An 8057-nucleotide genomic window follows, 5' to 3' on the forward strand; every position below is an offset into this window, starting at 1 on the left:
TGTTTATTTAAAATAATTTAATGAACTGGATGTTAAAAAACAACTTAAAATTTACATTAACATTCTTATTTTGTTATGATGTAATAAAAAAACAATATTTTCAAAGTACAAAAACCCAAACACAATATTTATGAAACAAAATAACCCCAAACATTCTGAAAAGAGGTGGACTATTACTGTTCAAGAAACTTTGCACCCGGCACTTTGCACCCAGCCCTGGCACTTTGCACCCAGCCCTGGCACTTTGCACCCAGCCCTGGCACTTTGCACTCAGCACTTTGCCCCAGCCCTGGCACTTTGCACCCAGCCCTGGCACTGTGCCCCTGCACCCAGTCTCCAACTCTGCCCTGCACCCAGTCTCCTGCCCTGCATCCCCACCCCCACTCTGCCCTGCACTCAGTCTCCTACCCTGGCCTGCCCCCCCACCCCCACTCTGCCCTGCATCCCCTGAAACCCCACCCCCACCCCCGCGAACCGCTCTGTGCGAGTGGCTCCGTTCGCACAGAGCGGTTCGCTCTGTGCGAATGGAGCCACTCGCACAGAGCGGTTCGCTCTGTGCGAAAGGAGCCACTCGCACAGAGCGAACCGCTCTGTGCGAAAGGAGCCACTCGCACAGAGCGAACCGCTCTGTGCGAAAGGAGCCACTCGCACAGAGCGAACCGCTCTGTGCGAAAGGAGCCACTCGCACAGAGCGAACCGCTCTGTGCGAAAGGAGCCACTCGCACAGAGCGAACCGCTCTGTGCGAACGGAGCCACTCGCACAGAGCGAACCGCTCTGTGCGAACGGAGCCACTCGCACAGAGCGAACCGCTCTGTGCGAACGGAGCCACTCGCACAGAGCGAACCGCTCTGTGCGAACGGAGCCACTCGCACAGAGCGAACCGCTCTGTGCGAACGGAGCCACACGCAACTAGAAGAAGGCGGAGAGTGCAGCGCGTGTAGCGGAAGCGGGGAACGCTCGCGGAGGTAAGTAAAAGGAGCCGAGTGCTCCAACAACGAATCGATCACTCGATTAATCGATAACGGAAATCGTCGACAACGATTTCCGTTATCGATTATTATCGATTTTATCGATTCGTTGTTTCAGCCCTATTTAAGTCTCTATTAAAATCAATTTTTTTAGCCTATAAAACGTTTTTTCTCTAATAAATAGCATGTGAAGCTATAAAATGGCAATAACAACTGTTGCCTACTTTTCACAGTCATAGGATTGCCCCAATGTGCGCATAGCAAAAAAGGCAAAACATGTTAAAAGGACAGTATACTCCCCTAGGCAGCCCCACCAAAGAAGAACGTACATGAAAGAAATTTAAAGCAATTCCCCCTCCCTCCTACAGGAAAGTGCTCTTGTTGCAATAAATCAGAGAGCTTCCCATAGGCATGCATTGGGGGTCTGAACACATCCCAGCCTGCAGTGTTCCCCAAGCCAACGCTGGCGGTAAGTATATTATATGTATCATATACAGCACAGGCCCAACGCATGGGGTAAAGGGGCAAATGCATATAAGGGGATTCTGCAGTAAAGTGCACATATGATGGCTGGAGTGTGTTGGACAGACTGAGGCTCATTATTGGCTTAACGTCAACGCATAGGAGCCAATAGCATAACACAAGAAGTAGAGAATAGCTGCACTACTGCTGTGGGGTCACGTGACATTATATAATGGGGCCACATGAAGCGACAGCCTCCAGCACTACAAATAAAGGAAAAGCTGGATTTCTAGCTATGCATATTGGATATGCACAAATATATGGTTGAAAAATAGACCTCGGAGGCCTCTACGCTTATGAGCATTTACATAATTTCCTATGTGGGCCCAACACACAGTATCAACTTTGACGAAAGGCTATCTTCTCATGACCCAATAGAGCAAATTTCACATTTACATGGAATTATCACATCCAAGTTCAAACCATAATTAAAGCCAACTCAATGAAACCATCTAACACTGTTGTTTGGGTTAATTTCCAGGTCTGATGTCACATGTGCCCCCACCAAAGGCACAGCCAGAGTGTCTAATGCAACTCTGTCTTCAGTTTCCATAATCTTTAAGTGAATAAATGAAAACCTAATGTCAGCCTAAAATAGAACTTCATTGAATCCTTTGGTCAGTGGGCATTGTTTTAGATGATATCATTTAGAATGATATGCTAGATATTCTTTACATCTTCATGGTTCATAACATGAACAGCCAAAAAAAGAAACCCAGCATCACTCCAACATGACGCATAGCCAACAGTCATACAGGACAGTCCTGGTTGACGTCGTCACCCGCATGTATGTGGGACCATGAGGGACATCCTGTGATCTCAGTGTCCCTAGCAAAGTAATATGGCATACAGTACAACAAGAGAGCATTTGTTTAATGGTACTTGAGAGGTACTTGAAAAAGAATTAGATATAAGTTGTATTTTGGAAACAGAAATAACTACTTGGAGTGTGAACACACTTGAATGACAGTTCTTTAAATGACCAAAAACATCTTACGTGACCCTTTGGGTTTTAAATATTGTTTTACATAAACAATGCATGTGAACGGGAAGAGCTGCAAAACATTCAGATAAGCAGGTCAGTCTGACCCATCACTTTGTACTGAAGAATACAAAACAAGCGGGAGGAATTAAGAAACAAAATTGCATTCACTGGGAGCCCTTTCCCTTTAACTGCAGAACTGCTGCTTAATTATAGTCCAAGCCAGTAGCAGGTGACCTTTGATACAACAGGTGTTGTCAGCCTACAATGCCATACTGTTACCTGGAGATATGATTTAGTTACTTTTTAATTTGCTTCAGAACTAAAATTAAGCCATAAACTCAGAAGGACAGTGAACTACCCAATTATCCAAAACACTTGGTTTGTTCTCTCGGGAAATTTTAATTGATGAGCACATAATAGCTTAGACAGGCTCAGCTGCATTATATATATATATATATATATATATATTTATATTCATATATATATTCATATAAATATATATAAAATCACATGCACACCTGCATCTTAACACATAAAGCAAAATAAAACAAAAAATTATGCGACAGCAACTGAATATATAAAGCATGTATATGCATAAGCATGGTAGGCAACCATACTCTAGAATGGGGAACGTGCAATTGATGGTGCAAAATATGGTGGTGCCCAAAGAGAATAGGTAGACTACTACAGTAAAACAGGACAGTTCCTGAAAATCAGTAGTGCTCTGCAAAAAATAAAATAAAAAAATCAGTACCGTTTGGGTGGGTTTCTTACGGATCATTGTTTGGGTATTCGTGGATAAATGTACTTTACCGAAAAGGCACCCCCTTCAAAGACATTGCGTTCTTTAGAGAGCATGTTCACTAGCTGGGTAAAGATTCTAAAGTTATTTAAACTCCAAAAAAGGTAAATTGATTATAATTCCACAACAACATAGAATTTACCATTAAACGCACGGGAGAGCTAGCAGACAAGTTTGTTTTTTCTCGCTGCAAGGGTTAGATGACATTGATTTCGTCCCCACAATAACCCCCTGGGGGTAAAACAGCTTCAGACACCTTGGATAAGAAATGTCTTAATTACATTTATTTACATGACTCATAACATTGCTGAAAGTGAAGTCAATGACTGCAAGGTCACAGAGCGCAATAACAGAAAACGGGTTTCACTGCAATATAGCGTTCATTCACAAAGGGCAAAACACTTCCTCTCTCTGGAAGTAATAAACGTGCAGGTATTCACACATCGCCTGCTTCTTCTTTTTGTTAGAGACCGTGTCGTATCGATGCCAGGAAATGATATACAGTAAAATGAAGATTCTTTTTGCATGAACGCCCCGAGTCCCTGCACCTTCCCTGTGCCTACAGGGTGCGTCTATGAGGACTGGGTGCCAATGGCACACGGTAACCACACCTTGTTTTGCTTTAAAAGAATCTGCAAAGTCAAAAACTATCCTTTTTCGACTGATTGTAAGCTCCTTTGAGCAAAACCCTCCCTTTTGTGTTTCTGTAAGTCCACCTTGTTACACACTACCCTGTCATGAACCTCAGTTGCATGGTACTGCAGAATATGATGGTGCTACATCAATATATAATAATGGTAGGGGACTCGCAGGCTAATGTGATATTGGCAGCAAGTTCAATCGCGAAAAAAAACCCCACCATGTGTACTAAAGCCCTTTGTTTCTTAGCTCTCTCGGGACACATAATTGGATAAGCATCCATGCACTTTTCCTAGGAAGATGCAGCGTGGACCCAAGATCTCTTAGATTGGCACTGCACAGACCGCGGGTAAGCAATTCGAAAAGGTTTCATTTCCTCTTTAACATTCAGAGTAAGGGGACAATGTAGTCCACCTCCTGCAAAGGTGAGCCGTGTGCAAGCGTCCCACGTCACACAGGAGGCGGCAGGTAATTAATCCATAATAATTCAAAACGGTCCATGAGTGACTATGTATCTATGTGTGCACGCAATAACGGGCGATATCATTTCATGCAGCCCCACATACGGTCTCAATGCCGCTCAACTAATACATTAGAAACGCACAAGTACCAGTAAGTCTAATGAATATTCGTCTTATGGTTAACTTAATTTATTGTCTTAATGTTCTTACTATTGCTGTAGCCTCCCTGATGTAACAATGTTAAGGAATCTACCAGTACACTATAAATAAAATGTAATGACGATCAAAATAATGCCACGCATCTGGGCAATTACATACACGTCAATACAGCTGCTGTCCAGGATCTCACAATAGGAGACGCCAAGCCATTTATTCTTCATCTTGGGCCAGCTTTGCAGATGATCACATACACAACATATATTAGACACATTATGAATGAATATATATATATATATATATATATATATATATATATATATATATATATATATATATATATATATATTCTGGAGGAAAGTTTGATAACATGAGCTGTCGATAATACCTTTCTATTGACTATAGCACATTTCCACTTTGTACCAAAATCACTTGTTGCCTCTACAATTTATGCCAGGGGCGTCCAAGTTTTTTCTGCAGTGGGCCACTTCATCAGAATTGTATACGTGCGCGGGCCGCACTCATTTTTCACTGAGAGAAAATATGGCCTTTAATAAAATATGCAGATTAAAATAAAGTAAATGACGCAAAACCTTTACTTTTCCTCTCACTGATTTCTGGGATTTCTGGGCCTACAAATTCAGGATTCTGGATAAGTAAAAATAAAATAGTTCTATTTATTTTAGGGATGCACTAAAATGAAAATTCTGGACCAAAACCAAAAATTCAGGGTTCACTTAGCCGAAACTGAAAGTGACCCCCCACACACTTAATAAAAGTTATACACCGAAATTGTACAAAAAATTCTATATTATGATTGTTAACAGCAATCTCAGGCATACCCAGATTCCAGCATGCTTTTATTAAAAGTAACACACCACAATTGGACAAAAAAAATCAACAATATGACTTGGCATGATAGAAGTGTGATTGCTAACAGCAAACACACTCTTTTTATACCCAGCCAACCAGTAAATGCTGGAACCTAGGCATGATGGGACTGTGATTGCTGTTAGCAGATTGCTGTTAGCTGTTAGCAATCACACTCCTATCATCCCAAGTCAGCCAATACATGCTGGTACAGGGTGGCTGTAAATGCAGACCCCATACTGCTGGCAGCATCAATACACAAGGGGGGCAGCTAGCCAGGTTTCAGCATGTACTGGCTGACTTGGCATGATAGGAGTGTGATTGCTAACAGCAATCACACACACACAAATTCATTCATTCACAGATTAATTCCCTCAATCAGACATACTCATTCACACAACCTACCCCATCCCCTTACCTGCACTACAGCTCTCTCAATGCCGATCACAGACTTCAGCAGGGGGCGCGGCCTCCCTCGTTCTCCCCACAGAGGAGGCGGGACTGGAGCAGAGAATAGCCCCTCCCACAAGTAAGCAGCAGGGTTCTTGTGATCCTGGCTGCCGATCTCACGTGGGCCGCACCTCGAGGTCCCGCGGGCCGCATGTTGGACGCCCGTGATTTATGCGATTCTAACCCCTTGTTTCTATCAAAGGGGTGAATAATATGCTATACAAGTTTTATTCTATTGCCCCAGTACCCTTGACTCATATGCAGCTGCCCGATATCTTTCAAACATGGCTCTTTGTTTCGCACCAATAAAGAAAATGTGCCCGGCGTTACAATGAGGACGAGGACAAACATGCACAATTAATGCTTCAGGTGAAACAACGGAAGTAAAAATTTTAAGATCAACTGCTTTTGTTTTTAGGACACAAGAATAGAGCAACAATACGCTTCTAGCAACGTTAATAAAATATATCTGCAGCTAGAGCTGAAATGTTCTTTGGCAAGGAGGAAAACCGTAGATTCAAGGACTTGTTCAGGGCGTAAAATGCCTCCATAGATTGAAATATAACCCAACAATAACTTTCACATATCAACACCTATGTCCTTCGTAAAAATACTATTTTAGGAGCCAGCCAGTGGAAAATAAATATACACGTGTAACAGCCAAAAAAAGTTCCAATGGCCAGCGCAAAATAAATACATTGTTAACAGGCAGATTTCTCTACAATATTATTCACAATTGGATGGAAAAAACAAAAACCTTGACAGAAAACCATTGGCTGTCCAATTATTAGTCTTCAAGGTCCTCAGAAGCCAGGACCCTCCAGGAGAGCAACCTATTGGGATAAGATCCAAGGGAGATTAATGGATTTCTCTGAAGTACTACAAGTGTTAATTAGAAAGAATCCCAGAAGTTGAAGTATAACGAGATCCTGAAAACATGCACATGTGTGTGGGTCCTGGGGCTTAGCTTTGAAAATGCAGGCATTAGACTAGAAGTTTGTCCTCAAGAACATGTTCTCATGATCTCTCAAGACAATAGGTGGCTTAATACTTGTTCTAGTTGAATAGACACTTAACATCGGAGGAGAAACAGAAATCCCGCAAAGCTGGAGGTAACTGGACCAACTGAGCTTAAATTATGTTTCATCCAACTATGTTATGTAATGAGCCACATGAGAGACAAAGCACTTATTTTAGCATTCGGCCCGTCTAGTCTGTCCATTTTTCCTGATGTACAGACTCAAACCTTAAATCGGTCCTTGGTCTAATCTTAGATTCAGGATAGCTTCATGCTTATCCCATTCAAGTTTCACTTCCCTCATTGTTTCAACCTATACCACTTCCGCTGGGGGGCTGTTCCACTTAGCTATCAGCCTCTCAGTAAAGGAAAGCTTCCTTACATTGCCTCAAAGCATTGACCCTCAAGTTTTAGATTATGATCTTGTTTAAATATTTCTCCTACTTTGAAATACACTTCTCCTGTACGTCGATAAATAATATATCAAGTTATATTGTGTATTTCAGCTGCCCTGAGCTGAACTCTCTCCAATATGAGATGGGGGTCTCCAGAACCATACAATACTGTAACAGAGGTCAGATTACTCCCATGACCTCAAGAACTGGAAAAACTGCAGGATGTAAAGAAAATAACCTCTATTAACCTTCATTAACCCTATGAAACGGGTGGGTCAGCGGAGCAGAACTAAAACAACCCAATGGATGAAGTTTGTCTTGGCTTGAAATGCTGCATTCCTGACCCTAACTGATCAAAACACACCCAGAGCCATCGTGGCTGGAGATGAATCTCCCAATAATTATCTGTAACTCCAACTATAGCACACACAAAAATAAAAAGATGATAGGAGTGTAACTTCATCAGTAATTACTTTAATATACCAATAATATTGTTGTACAAAAATTAAATATTAAAATAGGACACTATAAGAATATGCACCTTAGTACATCTAATAGTTGCAGGCTCAAATAGAATTATTCTGCTTTAATTCCCAACTCTCACATTATTTCTCCATGTTAATTATTTCACCAAGTGCTGACAATCCATATCCCATAAAAAGATTTATAGTAACAAAATACACTAGTCAGCCCATTAACAATATGCTTGATGAGAAATGGCTTCCTCAATGTTCAGTTCTTATTAAAACACATTAGTTGCCCCGTTAATGTACCACTACAGTGTAACCCA

The sequence above is a fragment of the Sceloporus occidentalis genome, unplaced genomic scaffold (genome assembly GCF_023333645.1).
Source record: "Sceloporus occidentalis isolate IW3139 unplaced genomic scaffold, rSceOcc1.0.p SCAF_81, whole genome shotgun sequence".
NCBI classification, from domain to species: Eukaryota; Metazoa; Chordata; class Lepidosauria; order Squamata; family Phrynosomatidae; genus Sceloporus; species Sceloporus occidentalis.